Raw genomic sequence first — 13,126 nt, forward strand, 5'->3', positions numbered from 1 at the left:
CATGGTGCGGCTAGGTCGTAATAGGATTATATTAGTTTTTCGCTGGTAGCATGATGGGTGCGATCCTACCAGCACTAATGCACCGGATCCCATCAGAACTCCGCAGTTAAGCGTGCTTGGGCGAGAGTAGTACTAGGATGGGTGACCTCCTGGGAAGTCCTCGTGTTGCACCCCCCCTTTTTATTTTTACCGCATCTCCGGTCGGATGGACCGGAACGACAACCGGGCAATGGATTCTTAGGAAAATCGCACCGACCCCATCGCTATCAATCAGATCGCCAGTTGGCATGGGATAGGCAGGGTGCGGCTAGGTCGTAATAGGATTATATTAGTTTTTCGCTGGTAGCATGATGGGTGCGATCATACCAGCACTAATGCACCGGATCCCATCAGAACTCCGCAGTTAAGCGTGCTTGGGCGAGAGTAGTACTAGGATGGGTGACCTCCTGGGAAGTCCTCGTGTTGCACCCCCCGTTTTTATTTTTACCGCATCTCCGGTCGGATGGACCGGAACGAGTACCGGGTAATGGATTCTTAGGAAAATCGCACCGACCCCATCGCGTAGCAATGGGTATCGATCAGATCGCCGGTTGGCATGGGATAGGCAGGGTGCGGCTAGGTCGTAATAGGATTATATTAGTTTTTCGCTGGTAGCATGATGGGTGCGATCATACCAGCACTAATGCACCGGATCCCATCAGAACTCCGCAGTTAAGCGTGCTTGGGCGAGAGTAGTACTAGGATGGGTGACCTCCTGGGAAGTCCTCGTGTTGCACCCCCCGTTTTTATTTTTACCGCATCTCCGGTCGGATGGACCGGAACGAGTACCGGGTAATGGATTCTTAGGAAAATCGCACCGACCCCATCGCGTAGCAATGGGTATCGATCAGATCACCGGTTGGCATGGGATAGGCAGGGTGCGGCTAGGTCGTAATAGGATTATATTAGTTTTTCGCTGGTAGCATGATGGGTGCGATCATACCAGCACTAATGCACCGGATCCCATCAGAACTCCGCAGTTAAGCGTGCTTGGGCGAGAGTAGTACTAGGATGGGTGACGTCCTGGGAAGTCCTCGTGTTGCACCCCCCCTTTTTATTTTTACCGCATCTCCGGTCGGATGGACCGGAACGACAACCGGGCAATGGATTCTTAGGAAAATCGCACCGACCCCATCGCGTAGCAATGGGTATCGATGAGATCGCCGGTTGGCATGGGATAGGCATGGTGCGGCTAGGTCGTAATAGGATTATATTAGTTTTTCGCTGGTAGCATGATGGGTGCGATCATACCAGCACTAATGCACCGGATCCCATCAGAACTCCGCAGTTAAGCGTGCTTGGGCGAGAGTAGTACTAGGATGGGTGACCTCCTGGGAAGTCCTCGTGTTGCACCCCCCCTTTTAATTTTTACCGCATCTCTGGTCGGATGGACCGGAACGAGAACCAGGGAATGGATTTTTAGGAAAATCGCACCGACCCCATCGCGTAGCAATGGGTATCGGTCAGATCGCCGGTTGGCATGAGATAGGCAGGGTGCGGCTAGGTCGTAATAGGATTATATTAGTTTTTCGCTGGTAGCATGATGGGTGCGATCATACCAGCACTAATGCACCGGATCCCATCAGAACTCCGCAGTTAAGCGTGCTTGGGCGAGAGTAGTACTAGGATGGGTGACCTCCTGGGAAGTCCTCGTGTTGCACCCCCCGTTTTTATTTTTACCGCATCTCCGGTCGGATGGACCGGAACGAGTACCGGGTAATGGATTCTTAGGAAAATCGCACCGACCCCATCGCGTAGCAATGGGTATCGATCAGATCGCCGGTTGGCATGGGATAGGCAGGGTGCGGCTAGGTCGTAATAGGATTATATTAGTTTTTCGCTGGTAGCATGATGGGTGCGATCATACCAGCACTAATGCACCGGATCCCATCAGAACTCCGCAGTTAAGCGTGCTTGGGCGAGAGTAGTACTAGGATGGGTGACCTCCTGGGAAGTCCTCGTGTTGCACCCCCCCTTTTTATTTTTACCGCATCTCCGGTCGGATGGACCGGAACGACAACCGGGCAATGGATTCTTAGGAAAATCGCACCGACCCCATCGCGTAGCAATGGGTATCGATCAGATCGCCGGTTGGCATGGGATAGGCATGGTGCGGCTAGGTCGTAATAGGATTATATTAGTTTTTCGCTGGTAGCATGATGGGTGCGATCATACCAGCACTAATGCACCGGATCCCATCAGAACTCCGCAGTTAAGCGTGCTTGGGCGAGAGTAGTACTAGGATGGGTGACCTCCTGGGAAGTCCTCGTGTTGCACCCTTCTTTTTATTTTTACCGCATCTCCGGTCGGATGGACCGGAACGACAACCGGGCAATGGATTCTTAGGAAAATCGCACCGACCCCATCGCTATCAATCAGATCGCCAGTTGGCATGGGATAGGCAGGGTGCGGCTAGGTCGTAATAGGATTATATTAGTTTTTCGCTGGTAGCATGATGGGTGCGATCATACCAGCACTAATGCACCGGATCCCATCAGAACTCCGCAGTTAAGCGTGCTTGGGCGAGAGTAGTACTAGGATGGGTGACCTCCTGGGAAGTCCTCGTGTTGCACCCCCCCTTTTAATTTTTACCGCATCTCTGGTCGGATGGACCGGAACGAGAACCAGGGAATGGATTTTTAGGAAAATCGCACCGACCCCATCGCGTAGCAATGGGTATCGGTCAGATCGCCGGTTGGCATGAGATAGGCAGGGTGCGGCTAGGTCGTAATAGGATTATATTAGTTTTTCGCTGGTAGCATGATGGGTGCGATCATACCAGCACTAATGCACCGGATCCCATCAGAACTCCGCAGTTAAGCGTGCTTGGGCGAGAGTAGTACTAGGATGGGTGACCTCCTGGGAAGTCCTCGTGTTGCACCCCCCCTTTTTATTTTTACCGCATCTCCGGTCGGATGGACCGGAACGACAACCGGGCAATGGATTCTTAGGAAAATCGCACCGACCCCATCGCGTAGCAATGGGTATCGATCAGATCGCCGGTTGGCATGGGATAGGCAGGGTGCGGCTAGGTCGTAATAGGATTATATTAGTTTTTCGCTGGTAGCATGATGGGTGCGATCATACCAGCACTAATGCACCGGATCCCATCAGAACTCCGCAGTTAAGCGTGCTTGGGCGAGAGTAGTACTAGGATGGGTGACCTCCTGGGAAGTCCTCGTGTTGCACCCCTCCTTTTTATTTTTACCGCATCTCCGGTCGGATGGACCGGAACGACAACCGGGCAATGGATTCTTAGGAAAATCGCACCGACCCCATCGCGTAGCAATGGGTATCGATCAGATCGCCGGTTGGCATGGGATAGGCATGGTGCGGCTAGGTCGTAATAGGATTATATTAGTTTTTCGCTGGTAGCATGATGGGTGCGATCCTACCAGCACTAATGCACCGGATCCCATCAGAACTCCGCAGTTAAGCGTGCTTGGGCGAGAGTAGTACTAGGATGGGTGACCTCCTGGGAAGTCCTCGTGTTGCACCCCCCCTTTTTATTTTTACCGCATCTCCGGTCGGATGGACCGGAACGACAACCGGGCAATGGATTCTTAGGAAAATCGCACCGACCCCATCGCTATCAATCAGATCGCCAGTTGGCATGGGATAGGCAGGGTGCGGCTAGGTCGTAATAGGATTATATTAGTTTTTCGCTGGTAGCATGATGGGTGCGATCATACCAGCACTAATGCACCGGATCCCATCAGAACTCCGCAGTTAAGCGTGCTTGGGCGAGAGTAGTACTAGGATGGGTGACCTCCTGGGAAGTCCTCGTGTTGCACCCCCCGTTTTTATTTTTACCGCATCTCCGGTCGGATGGACCGGAACGAGTACCGGGTAATGGATTCTTAGGAAAATCGCACCGACCCCATCGCGTAGCAATGGGTATCGATCAGATCGCCGGTTGGCATGGGATAGGCAGGGTGCGGCTAGGTCGTAATAGGATTATATTAGTTTTTCGCTGGTAGCATGATGGGTGCGATCATACCAGCACTAATGCACCGGATCCCATCAGAACTCCGCAGTTAAGCGTGCTTGGGCGAGAGTAGTACTAGGATGGGTGACCTCCTGGGAAGTCCTCGTGTTGCACCCCCCGTTTTTATTTTTACCGCATCTCCGGTCGGATGGACCGGAACGAGTACCGGGTAATGGATTCTTAGGAAAATCGCACCGACCCCATCGCGTAGCAATGGGTATCGATCAGATCGCCGGTTGGCATGGGATAGGCAGGGTGCGGCTAGGTCGTAATAGGATTATATTAGTTTTTCGCTGGTAGCATGATGGGTGCGATCATACCAGCACTAATGCACCGGATCCCATCAGAACTCCGCAGTTAAGCGTGCTTGGGCGAGAGTAGTACTAGGATGGGTGACCTCCTGGGAAGTCCTCGTGTTGCACCCCCCCCTTTTTATTTTTACCGCATCTCCGGTCGGATGGACCGGAACGACAACCGGGCAATGGATTCTTAGGAAAATCGCACCGACCCCATCGCGTAGCAATGGGTATCGATGAGATCGCCGGTTGGCATGGGATAGGCATGGTGCGGCTAGGTCGTAATAGGATTATATTAGTTTTTCGCTGGTAGCATGATGGGTGCGATCATACCAGCACTAATGCACCGGATCCCATCAGAACTCCGCAGTTAAGCGTGCTTGGGCGAGAGTAGTACTAGGATGGGTGACCTCCTGGGAAGTCCTCGTGTTGCACCCCCCCTTTTAATTTTTACCGCATCTCTGGTCGGATGGACCGGAACGAGAACCAGGGAATGGATTTTTAGGAAAATCGCACCGACCCCATCGCGTAGCAATGGGTATCGGTCAGATCGCCGGTTGGCATGAGATAGGCAGGGTGCGGCTAGGTCGTAATAGGATTATATTAGTTTTTCGCTGGTAGCATGATGGGTGCGATCATACCAGCACTAATGCACCGGATCCCATCAGAACTCCGCAGTTAAGCGTGCTTGGGCGAGAGTAGTACTAGGATGGGTGACCTCCTGGGAAGTCCTCGTGTTGCACCCCCCGTTTTTATTTTTACCGCATCTCCGGTCGGATGGACCGGAACGAGTACCGGGTAATGGATTCTTAGGAAAATCGCACCGACCCCATCGCGTAGCAATGGGTATCGATCAGATCGCTGGTTGGCATGGGATAGGCAGGGTGCGGCTAGGTCGTAATAGGATTATATTAGTTTTTCGCTGGTAGCATGATGGGTGCGATCATACCAGCACTAATGCACCGGATCCCATCAGAACTCCGCAGTTAAGCGTGCTTGGGCGAGAGTAGTACTAGGATGGGTGACCTCCTGGGAAGTCCTCGTGTTGCACCCCCCCTTTTTATTTTTACCGCATCTCCGGTCGGATGGACCGGAACGACAACCGGGCAATGGATTCTTAGGAAAATCGCACCGACCCCATCGCGTAGCAATGGGTATCGATCAGATCGCCGGTTGGCATGGGATAGGCATGGTGCGGCTAGGTCGTAATAGGATTATATTAGTTTTTCGCTGGTAGCATGATGGGTGCGATCATACCAGCACTAATGCACCGGATCCCATCAGAACTCCGCAGTTAAGCGTGCTTGGGCGAGAGTAGTACTAGGATGGGTGACCTCCTGGGAAGTCCTCGTGTTGCACCCTTCTTTTTATTTTTACCGCATCTCCGGTCGGATGGACCGGAACGACAACCGGGCAATGGATTCTTAGGAAAATCGCACCGACCCCATCGCGTAGCAATGGGTATCGATCAGATCGCCGGTTGGCATGGGATAGGCATGGTGCGGCTAGGTCGTAATAGGATTATATTAGTTTTTCGCTGGTAGCATGATGGGTGCGATCATACCAGCACTAATGCACCGGATCCCATCAGAACTCCGCAGTTAAGCGTGCTTGTGCGAGAGTAGTACTAGGATGGGTGACCTCCTGGGAAGTCCTCGTGTTGCACCCCCCCTTTTTATTTTTACCGCATCTCCGGTCGGATGGACCGGAACGACAACCGGGCAATGGATTCTTAGGAAAATCGCACCGACCCCATCGCTATCAATCAGATCGCCAGTTGGCATGGGATAGGCAGGGTGCGGCTAGGTCGTAATAGGATTATATTAGTTTTTCGCTGGTAGCATGATGGGTGCGATCATACCAGCACTAATGCACCGGATCCCATCAGAACTTCGCAGTTAAGCGTGCTTGGGCGAGAGTAGTACTAGGATGGGTGACCTCCTGGGAAGTCCTCGTGTTGCACCCCCCCTTTTAATTTTTACCGCATCTCTGGTCGGATGGACCGGAACGAGAACCAGGGAATGGATTCTTAGGAAAATCGCACCGACCCCATCGCTATCAATCAGATCGCCAGTTGGCATGGGATAGGCAGGGTGCGGCTAGGTCGTAATAGGATTATATTAGTTTTTCGCTGGTAGCATGATGGGTGCGATCATACCAGCACTAATGCACCGGATCCCATCAGAACTCCGCAGTTAAGCGTGCTTGGGCGAGAGTAGTACTAGGATGGGTGACCTCCTGGGAAGTCCTCGTGTTGCACCCCCCGTTTTTATTTTTACCGCATCTCCGGTCGGATGGACCGGAACGAGTACCGGGTAATGGATTCTTAGGAAAATCGCACCGACCCCATCGCGTAGCAATGGGTATCGATCAGATCGCCGGTTGGCATGGGATAGGCAGGGTGCGGCTAGGTCGTAATAGGATTATATTAGTTTTTCGCTGGTAGCATGATGGGTGCGATCATACCAGCACTAATGCACCGGATCCCATCAGAACTCCGCAGTTAAGCGTGCTTGGGCGAGAGTAGTACTAGGATGGGTGACCTCCTGGGAAGTCCTCGTGTTGCACCCCCCCTTTTTATTTTTACCGCATCTCCGGTCGGATGGACCGGAACGACAACCGGGCAATGGATTCTTAGGAAAATCGCACCGACCCCATCGCGTAGCAATGGGTATCGATGAGATCGCCGGTTGGCATGGGATAGGCATGGTGCGGCTAGGTCGTAATAGGATTATATTAGTTTTTCGCTGGTAGCATGATGGGTGCGATCATACCAGCACTAATGCACCGGATCCCATCAGAACTCCGCAGTTAAGCGTGCTTCGGCGAGAGTAGTACTAGGATGGGTGACCTCCTGGGAAGTCCTCGTGTTGCACCCCCCCTTTTTATTTTTACCGCATCTCCGGTCGGATGGACCGGAACGACAACCGGGCAATGGATTCTTAGGAAAATCGCACCGACCCCATCGCTATCAATCAGATCGCCAGTTGGCATGGGATAGGCAGGGTGCGGCTAGGTCGTAATAGGATTATATTAGTTTTTCGCTGGTAGCATGATGGGTGCGATCATACCAGCACTAATGCACCGGATCCCATCAGAACTCCGCAGTTAAGCGTGCTTGGGCGAGAGTAGTACTAGGATGGGTGACCTCCTGGGAAGTCCTCGTGTTGCACCCCCCGTTTTTATTTTTACCGCATCTCCGGTCGGATGGACCGGAACGAGTACCGGGTAATGGATTCTTAGGAAAATCGCACCGACCCCATCGCGTAGCAATGGGTATCGATCAGATCGCCGGTTGGCATGGGATAGGCAGGGTGCGGCTAGGTCGTAATAGGATTATATTAGTTTTTCGCTGGTAGCATGATGGGTGCGATCATACCAGCACTAATGCACCGGATCCCATCAGAACTCCGCAGTTAAGCGTGCTTGGGCGAGAGTAGTACTAGGATGGGTGACCTCCTGGGAAGTCCTCGTGTTGCACCCCCCGTTTTTATTTTTACCGCATCTCCGGTCGGATGGACCGGAACGAGTACCGGGTAATGGATTCTTAGGAAAATCGCACCGACCCCATCGCGTAGCAATGGGTATCGATCAGATCGCCGGTTGGCATGGGATAGGCAGGGTGCGGCTAGGTCGTAATAGGATTATATTAGTTTTTCGCTGGTAGCATGATGGGTGCGATCATACCAGCACTAATGCACCGGATCCCATCAGAACTCCGCAGTTAAGCGTGCTTGGGCGAGAGTAGTACTAGGATGGGTGACCTCCTGGGAAGTCCTCGTGTTGCACCCCCCCTTTTAATTTTTACCGCATCTCTGGTCGGATGGACCGGAACGAGAACCAGGGAATGGATTTTTAGGAAAATCGCACCGACCCCATCGCGTAGCAATGGGTATCGGTCAGATCGCCGGTTGGCATGAGATAGGCAGGGTGCGGCTAGGTCGTAATAGGATTATATTAGTTTTTCGCTGGTAGCATGATGGGTGCGATCATACCAGCACTAATGCACCGGATCCCATCAGAACTCCGCAGTTAAGCGTGCTTGGGCGAGAGTAGTACTAGGATGGGTGACCTCCTGGGAAGTCCTCGTGTTGCACCCCCCCTTTTTATTTTTACCGCATCTCCGGTCGGATGGACCGGAACGACAACCGGGCAATGGATTCTTAGGAAAATCGCACCGACCCCATCGCGTAGCAATGGGTATCGATCAGATCGCCGGTTGGCATGGGATAGGCATGGTGCGGCTAGGCCGTAATAGGATTATATTAGTTTTTCGGTGGTAGCATGATGGGTGCGATCATACCAGCACTAATGCACCGGATCCCATCAGAACTCCGCAGTTAAGCGTGCTTGGGCGAGAGTAGTACTAGGATGGGTGACCTCCTGGGAAGTCCTCGTGTTGCACCCCCCCTTTTTATTTTTACCGCATCTCCGGTCGGATGGACCGGAACAACAACCGGGCAATGGATTCTTAGGAAAATCGCACCGACCCCATCGCGTAGCAATGGGTATCGATGAGATCGCCGGTTGGCATGGGATAGGCATGGTGCGGCTAGGTCGTAATAGGATTATATTAGTTTTTCGCTGGTAGCATGATGGGTGCGATCATACCAGCACTAATGCACCGGATCCCATCAGAACTCCGCAGTTAAGCGTGCTTGGGCGAGAGTAGTACTAGGATGGGTGACCTCCTGGGAAGTCCTCGTGTTGCACCCCCCCTTTTAATTTTTACCGCATCTCTGGTCGGATGGACCGGAACGAGAACCAGGGAATGGATTTTTAGGAAAATCGCACCGACCCCATCGCGTAGCAATGGGTATCGGTCAGATCGCCGGTTGGCATGAGATAGGCAGGGTGCGGCTAGGTCGTAATAGGATTATATTAGTTTTTCGCTGGTAGCATGATGGGTGCGATCATACCAGCACTAATGCACCGGATCCCATCAGAACTCCGCAGTTAAGCGTGCTTGGGCGAGAGTAGTACTAGGATGGGTGACCTCCTGGGAAGTCCTCGTGTTGCACCCCCCGTTTTTATTTTTACCGCATCTCCGGTCGGATGGACCGGAACGAGTACCGGGTAATGGATTCTTAGGAAAATCGCACCGACCCCATCGCGTAGCAATGGGTATCGATCAGATCGCCGGTTGGCATGGGATAGGCAGGGTGCGGCTAGGTCGTAATAGGATTATATTAGTTTTTCGCTGGTAGCATGATGGGTGCGATCATACCAGCACTAATGCACCGGATCCCATCAGAACTCCGCAGTTAAGCGTGCTTGGGCGAGAGTAGTACTAGGATGGGTGACCTCCTGGGAAGTCCTCGTGTTGCACCCCCCCTTTTTATTTTTACCGCATCTCCGGTCGGATGGACCGGAACGACAACCGGGCAATGGATTCTTAGGAAAATCGCACCGACCCCATCGCGTAGCAATGGGTATCGATGAGATCGCCGGTTGGCATGGGATAGGCATGGTGCGGCTAGGTCGTAATAGGATTATATTAGTTTTTCGCTGGTAGCATGATGGGTGCGATCATACCAGCACTAATGCACCGGATCCCATCAGAACTCCGCAGTTAAGCGTGCTTGGGCGAGAGTAGTACTAGGATGGGTGACCTCCTGGGAAGTCCTCGTGTTGCACCCCTCCTTTTTATTTTTACCGCATCTCCGGTCGGATGGACCGGAACGACAACCGGGCAATGGATTCTTAGGAAAATCGCACCGACCCCATCGCGTAGCAATGGGTATCGATCAGATCGCCGGTTGGCATGGGATAGGCATGGTGCGGCTAGGTCGTAATAGGATTATATTAGTTTTTCGCTGGTAGCATGATGGGTGCGATCCTACCAGCACTAATGCACCGGATCCCATCAGAACTCCGCAGTTAAGCGTGCTTGGGCGAGAGTAGTACTAGGATGGGTGACCTCCTGGGAAGTCCTCGTGTTGCACCCCCCCTTTTTATTTTTACCGCATCTCCGGTCGGATGGACCGGAACGACAACCGGGCAATGGATTCTTAGGAAAATCGCACCGACCCCATCGCTATCAATCAGATCGCCAGTTGGCATGGGATAGGCAGGGTGCGGCTAGGTCGTAATAGGATTATATTAGTTTTTCGCTGGTAGCATGATGGGTGCGATCATACCAGCACTAATGCACCGGATCCCATCAGAACTCCGCAGTTAAGCGTGCTTGGGCGAGAGTAGTACTAGGATGGGTGACCTCCTGGGAAGTCCTCGTGTTGCACCCCCCCTTTTAATTTTTACCGCATCTCTGGTCGGATGGACCGGAACGAGAACCAGGGAATGGATTTTTAGGAAAATCGCACCGACCCCATCGCGTAGCAATGGGTATCGGTCAGATCGCCGGTTGGCATGAGATAGGCAGGGTGCGGCTAGGTCGTAATAGGATTATATTAGTTTTTCGCTGGTAGCATGATGGGTGCGATCATACCAGCACTAATGCACCGGATCCCATCAGAACTCCGCAGTTAAGCGTGCTTGGGCGAGAGTAGTACTAGGATGGGTGACCTCCTGGGAAGTCCTCGTGTTGCACCCCCCGTTTTTATTTTTACCGCATCTCCGGTCGGATGGACCGGAACGAGTACCGGGTAATGGATTCTTAGGAAAATCGCACCGACCCCATCGCGTAGCAATGGGTATCGATCAGATCGCCGGTTGGCATGGGATAGGCAGGGTGCGGCTAGGTCGTAATAGGATTATATTAGTTTTTCGCTGGTAGCATGATGGGTGCGATCATACCAGCACTAATGCACCGGATCCCATCAGAACTCCGCAGTTAAGCGTGCTTGGGCGAGAGTAGTACTAGGATGGGTGACCTCCTGGGAAGTCCTCGTGTTGCACCCCCCCTTTTTATTTTTACCGCATCTCCGGTCGGATGGACCGGAACGACAACCGGGCAATGGATTCTTAGGAAAATCGCACCGACCCCATCGCGTAGCAATGGGTATCGATGAGATCGCCGGTTGGCATGGGATAGGCATGGTGCGGCTAGGTCGTAATAGGATTATATTAGTTTTTCGCTGGTAGCATGATGGGTGCGATCATACCAGCACTAATGCACCGGATCCCATCAGAACTCCGCAGTTAAGCGTGCTTGGGCGAGAGTAGTACTAGGATGGGTGACCTCCTGGGAAGTCCTCGTGTTGCACCCCTCCTTTTTATTTTTACCGCATCTCCGGTCGGATGGACCGGAACGACAACCGGGCAATGGATTCTTAGGAAAATCGCACCGACCCCATCGCGTAGCAATGGGTATCGATCAGATCGCCGGTTGGCATGGGATAGGCATGGTGCGGCTAGGTCGTAATAGGATTATATTAGTTTTTCGCTGGTAGCATGATGGGTGCGATCCTACCAGCACTAATGCACCGGATCCCATCAGAACTCCGCAGTTAAGCGTGCTTGGGCGAGAGTAGTACTAGGATGGGTGACCTCCTGGGAAGTCCTCGTGTTGCACCCCCCCTTTTTATTTTTACCGCATCTCCGGTCGGATGGACCGGAACGACAACCGGGCAATGGATTCTTAGGAAAATCGCACCGACCCCATCGCTATCAATCAGATCGCCAGTTGGCATGGGATAGGCAGGGTGCGGCTAGGTCGTAATAGGATTATATTAGTTTTTCGCTGGTAGCATGATGGGTGCGATCATACCAGCACTAATGCACCGGATCCCATCAGAACTCCGCAGTTAAGCGTGCTTGGGCGAGAGTAGTACTAGGATGGGTGACCTCCTGGGAAGTCCTCGTGTTGCACCCCCCGTTTTTATTTTTACCGCATCTCCGGTCGGATGGACCGGAACGAGTACCGGGTAATGGATTCTTAGGAAAATCGCACCGACCCCATCGCGTAGCAATGGGTATCGATCAGATCGCCGGTTGGCATGGGATAGGCAGGGTGCGGCTAGGTCGTAATAGGATTATATTAGTTTTTCGCTGGTAGCATGATGGGTGCGATCATACCAGCACTAATGCACCGGATCCCATCAGAACTCCGCAGTTAAGCGTGCTTGGGCGAGAGTAGTACTAGGATGGGTGACCTCCTGGGAAGTCCTCGTGTTGCACCCCCCGTTTTTATTTTTACCGCATCTCCGGTCGGATGGACCGGAACGAGTACCGGGTAATGGATTCTTAGGAAAATCGCACCGACCCCATCGCGTAGCAATGGGTATCGATCAGATCGCCGGTTGGCATGGGATAGGCAGGGTGCGGCTAGGTCGTAATAGGATTATATTAGTTTTTCGCTGGTAGCATGATGGGTGCGATCATACCAGCACTAATGCACCGGATCCCATCAGAACTCCGCAGTTAAGCGTGCTTGGGCGAGAGTAGTACTAGGATGGGTGACCTCCTGGGAAGTCCTCGTGTTGCACCCCCCCTTTTTATTTTTACCGCATCTCCGGTCGGATGGACCGGAACGACAACCGGGCAATGGATTCTTAGGAAAATCGCACCGACCCCATCGCGTAGCAATGGGTATCGATGAGATCGCCGGTTGGCATGGGATAGGCATGGTGCGGCTAGGTCGTAATAGGATTATATTAGTTTTTCGCTGGTAGCATGATGGGTGCGATCATACCAGCACTAATGCACCGGATCCCATCAGAACTCCGCAGTTAAGCGTGCTTGGGCGAGAGTAGTACTAGGATGGGTGACCTCCTGGGAAGTCCTCGTGTTGCACCCCCCCTTTTAATTTTTACCGCATCTCTGGTCGGATGGACCGGAACGAGAACCAGGGAATGGATTTTTAGGAAAATCGCACCGACCCCATCGCGTAGCAATGGGTATC

General features: G+C 52.7%; 43 non-coding genes across 43 annotated transcripts; all 43 read left to right on the forward strand.

Moving 5' to 3' along the window:
* The first annotated feature begins 55 nt into the window (after positions 1 to 55).
* Positions 56 to 174, forward strand: LOC122287816. The gene has a single exon (XR_006235101.1). It is a non-coding gene; the product is annotated as a 5S ribosomal RNA (ribosomal RNA).
* A 178-nt stretch (positions 175 to 352) lies between these two features.
* On the forward strand, positions 353 to 471 carry LOC122287051. Its single transcript, XR_006234358.1, has one exon. It is a non-coding gene; the product is annotated as a 5S ribosomal RNA (ribosomal RNA).
* Positions 472 to 660: 189 nt separating this feature from the next.
* Positions 661 to 779, forward strand: LOC122287062. The gene has a single exon (XR_006234369.1). It is a non-coding gene; the product is annotated as a 5S ribosomal RNA (ribosomal RNA).
* A 189-nt stretch (positions 780 to 968) lies between these two features.
* Positions 969 to 1,087, forward strand: LOC122288559. The gene has a single exon (XR_006235816.1). It is a non-coding gene; the product is annotated as a 5S ribosomal RNA (ribosomal RNA).
* Positions 1,088 to 1,276: 189 nt separating this feature from the next.
* On the forward strand, positions 1,277 to 1,395 carry LOC122287074. Its single transcript, XR_006234380.1, has one exon. It is a non-coding gene; the product is annotated as a 5S ribosomal RNA (ribosomal RNA).
* A 189-nt stretch (positions 1,396 to 1,584) lies between these two features.
* On the forward strand, positions 1,585 to 1,703 carry LOC122287085. Its single transcript, XR_006234392.1, has one exon. It is a non-coding gene; the product is annotated as a 5S ribosomal RNA (ribosomal RNA).
* A 189-nt stretch (positions 1,704 to 1,892) lies between these two features.
* Positions 1,893 to 2,011, forward strand: LOC122287096. The gene has a single exon (XR_006234403.1). It is a non-coding gene; the product is annotated as a 5S ribosomal RNA (ribosomal RNA).
* Positions 2,012 to 2,200: 189 nt separating this feature from the next.
* Positions 2,201 to 2,319, forward strand: LOC122287079. The gene has a single exon (XR_006234385.1). It is a non-coding gene; the product is annotated as a 5S ribosomal RNA (ribosomal RNA).
* A 177-nt stretch (positions 2,320 to 2,496) lies between these two features.
* Positions 2,497 to 2,615, forward strand: LOC122287108. Its single transcript, XR_006234415.1, has one exon. It is a non-coding gene; the product is annotated as a 5S ribosomal RNA (ribosomal RNA).
* A 189-nt stretch (positions 2,616 to 2,804) lies between these two features.
* LOC122287119 lies at positions 2,805 to 2,923 on the forward strand. Its single transcript, XR_006234426.1, has one exon. It is a non-coding gene; the product is annotated as a 5S ribosomal RNA (ribosomal RNA).
* A 189-nt stretch (positions 2,924 to 3,112) lies between these two features.
* Positions 3,113 to 3,231, forward strand: LOC122287131. The gene has a single exon (XR_006234437.1). It is a non-coding gene; the product is annotated as a 5S ribosomal RNA (ribosomal RNA).
* Positions 3,232 to 3,420: 189 nt separating this feature from the next.
* Positions 3,421 to 3,539, forward strand: LOC122287817. The gene has a single exon (XR_006235102.1). It is a non-coding gene; the product is annotated as a 5S ribosomal RNA (ribosomal RNA).
* A 178-nt stretch (positions 3,540 to 3,717) lies between these two features.
* Positions 3,718 to 3,836, forward strand: LOC122287142. The gene has a single exon (XR_006234448.1). It is a non-coding gene; the product is annotated as a 5S ribosomal RNA (ribosomal RNA).
* Positions 3,837 to 4,025: 189 nt separating this feature from the next.
* Positions 4,026 to 4,144, forward strand: LOC122287154. Its single transcript, XR_006234459.1, has one exon. It is a non-coding gene; the product is annotated as a 5S ribosomal RNA (ribosomal RNA).
* A 189-nt stretch (positions 4,145 to 4,333) lies between these two features.
* LOC122287165 lies at positions 4,334 to 4,452 on the forward strand. The gene has a single exon (XR_006234470.1). It is a non-coding gene; the product is annotated as a 5S ribosomal RNA (ribosomal RNA).
* Positions 4,453 to 4,642: 190 nt separating this feature from the next.
* Positions 4,643 to 4,761, forward strand: LOC122287177. Its single transcript, XR_006234481.1, has one exon. It is a non-coding gene; the product is annotated as a 5S ribosomal RNA (ribosomal RNA).
* Positions 4,762 to 4,950: 189 nt separating this feature from the next.
* LOC122287189 lies at positions 4,951 to 5,069 on the forward strand. Its single transcript, XR_006234492.1, has one exon. It is a non-coding gene; the product is annotated as a 5S ribosomal RNA (ribosomal RNA).
* Positions 5,070 to 5,258: 189 nt separating this feature from the next.
* On the forward strand, positions 5,259 to 5,377 carry LOC122287201. The gene has a single exon (XR_006234504.1). It is a non-coding gene; the product is annotated as a 5S ribosomal RNA (ribosomal RNA).
* A 189-nt stretch (positions 5,378 to 5,566) lies between these two features.
* LOC122287080 lies at positions 5,567 to 5,685 on the forward strand. Its single transcript, XR_006234386.1, has one exon. It is a non-coding gene; the product is annotated as a 5S ribosomal RNA (ribosomal RNA).
* A 188-nt stretch (positions 5,686 to 5,873) lies between these two features.
* Positions 5,874 to 5,992, forward strand: LOC122288549. The gene has a single exon (XR_006235807.1). It is a non-coding gene; the product is annotated as a 5S ribosomal RNA (ribosomal RNA).
* A 178-nt stretch (positions 5,993 to 6,170) lies between these two features.
* LOC122287965 lies at positions 6,171 to 6,289 on the forward strand. Its single transcript, XR_006235245.1, has one exon. It is a non-coding gene; the product is annotated as a 5S ribosomal RNA (ribosomal RNA).
* A 178-nt stretch (positions 6,290 to 6,467) lies between these two features.
* LOC122287212 lies at positions 6,468 to 6,586 on the forward strand. Its single transcript, XR_006234515.1, has one exon. It is a non-coding gene; the product is annotated as a 5S ribosomal RNA (ribosomal RNA).
* Positions 6,587 to 6,775: 189 nt separating this feature from the next.
* LOC122287226 lies at positions 6,776 to 6,894 on the forward strand. The gene has a single exon (XR_006234527.1). It is a non-coding gene; the product is annotated as a 5S ribosomal RNA (ribosomal RNA).
* Positions 6,895 to 7,083: 189 nt separating this feature from the next.
* On the forward strand, positions 7,084 to 7,202 carry LOC122288695. The gene has a single exon (XR_006235947.1). It is a non-coding gene; the product is annotated as a 5S ribosomal RNA (ribosomal RNA).
* A 178-nt stretch (positions 7,203 to 7,380) lies between these two features.
* Positions 7,381 to 7,499, forward strand: LOC122287237. The gene has a single exon (XR_006234538.1). It is a non-coding gene; the product is annotated as a 5S ribosomal RNA (ribosomal RNA).
* A 189-nt stretch (positions 7,500 to 7,688) lies between these two features.
* Positions 7,689 to 7,807, forward strand: LOC122287248. The gene has a single exon (XR_006234549.1). It is a non-coding gene; the product is annotated as a 5S ribosomal RNA (ribosomal RNA).
* Positions 7,808 to 7,996: 189 nt separating this feature from the next.
* On the forward strand, positions 7,997 to 8,115 carry LOC122287259. Its single transcript, XR_006234560.1, has one exon. It is a non-coding gene; the product is annotated as a 5S ribosomal RNA (ribosomal RNA).
* Positions 8,116 to 8,304: 189 nt separating this feature from the next.
* LOC122287270 lies at positions 8,305 to 8,423 on the forward strand. The gene has a single exon (XR_006234571.1). It is a non-coding gene; the product is annotated as a 5S ribosomal RNA (ribosomal RNA).
* Positions 8,424 to 8,612: 189 nt separating this feature from the next.
* Positions 8,613 to 8,731, forward strand: LOC122287282. Its single transcript, XR_006234582.1, has one exon. It is a non-coding gene; the product is annotated as a 5S ribosomal RNA (ribosomal RNA).
* A 189-nt stretch (positions 8,732 to 8,920) lies between these two features.
* On the forward strand, positions 8,921 to 9,039 carry LOC122287294. The gene has a single exon (XR_006234594.1). It is a non-coding gene; the product is annotated as a 5S ribosomal RNA (ribosomal RNA).
* Positions 9,040 to 9,228: 189 nt separating this feature from the next.
* On the forward strand, positions 9,229 to 9,347 carry LOC122287305. Its single transcript, XR_006234605.1, has one exon. It is a non-coding gene; the product is annotated as a 5S ribosomal RNA (ribosomal RNA).
* Positions 9,348 to 9,536: 189 nt separating this feature from the next.
* LOC122287317 lies at positions 9,537 to 9,655 on the forward strand. Its single transcript, XR_006234616.1, has one exon. It is a non-coding gene; the product is annotated as a 5S ribosomal RNA (ribosomal RNA).
* Positions 9,656 to 9,844: 189 nt separating this feature from the next.
* On the forward strand, positions 9,845 to 9,963 carry LOC122287329. The gene has a single exon (XR_006234627.1). It is a non-coding gene; the product is annotated as a 5S ribosomal RNA (ribosomal RNA).
* A 189-nt stretch (positions 9,964 to 10,152) lies between these two features.
* LOC122287818 lies at positions 10,153 to 10,271 on the forward strand. The gene has a single exon (XR_006235103.1). It is a non-coding gene; the product is annotated as a 5S ribosomal RNA (ribosomal RNA).
* A 178-nt stretch (positions 10,272 to 10,449) lies between these two features.
* LOC122287342 lies at positions 10,450 to 10,568 on the forward strand. The gene has a single exon (XR_006234639.1). It is a non-coding gene; the product is annotated as a 5S ribosomal RNA (ribosomal RNA).
* A 189-nt stretch (positions 10,569 to 10,757) lies between these two features.
* Positions 10,758 to 10,876, forward strand: LOC122287353. The gene has a single exon (XR_006234650.1). It is a non-coding gene; the product is annotated as a 5S ribosomal RNA (ribosomal RNA).
* A 189-nt stretch (positions 10,877 to 11,065) lies between these two features.
* LOC122287365 lies at positions 11,066 to 11,184 on the forward strand. Its single transcript, XR_006234661.1, has one exon. It is a non-coding gene; the product is annotated as a 5S ribosomal RNA (ribosomal RNA).
* Positions 11,185 to 11,373: 189 nt separating this feature from the next.
* LOC122287376 lies at positions 11,374 to 11,492 on the forward strand. The gene has a single exon (XR_006234672.1). It is a non-coding gene; the product is annotated as a 5S ribosomal RNA (ribosomal RNA).
* A 189-nt stretch (positions 11,493 to 11,681) lies between these two features.
* On the forward strand, positions 11,682 to 11,800 carry LOC122287819. The gene has a single exon (XR_006235104.1). It is a non-coding gene; the product is annotated as a 5S ribosomal RNA (ribosomal RNA).
* Positions 11,801 to 11,978: 178 nt separating this feature from the next.
* On the forward strand, positions 11,979 to 12,097 carry LOC122287388. The gene has a single exon (XR_006234683.1). It is a non-coding gene; the product is annotated as a 5S ribosomal RNA (ribosomal RNA).
* A 189-nt stretch (positions 12,098 to 12,286) lies between these two features.
* On the forward strand, positions 12,287 to 12,405 carry LOC122287399. Its single transcript, XR_006234694.1, has one exon. It is a non-coding gene; the product is annotated as a 5S ribosomal RNA (ribosomal RNA).
* A 189-nt stretch (positions 12,406 to 12,594) lies between these two features.
* Positions 12,595 to 12,713, forward strand: LOC122287410. Its single transcript, XR_006234705.1, has one exon. It is a non-coding gene; the product is annotated as a 5S ribosomal RNA (ribosomal RNA).
* A 189-nt stretch (positions 12,714 to 12,902) lies between these two features.
* LOC122287421 lies at positions 12,903 to 13,021 on the forward strand. Its single transcript, XR_006234716.1, has one exon. It is a non-coding gene; the product is annotated as a 5S ribosomal RNA (ribosomal RNA).
* Positions 13,022 to 13,126: the final 105 nt, after the last annotated feature.

Source organism: Carya illinoinensis, chromosome 11 (genome assembly GCF_018687715.1).
Source record: "Carya illinoinensis cultivar Pawnee chromosome 11, C.illinoinensisPawnee_v1, whole genome shotgun sequence".
NCBI lineage: Eukaryota > Viridiplantae > Streptophyta > Magnoliopsida > Fagales > Juglandaceae > Carya > Carya illinoinensis.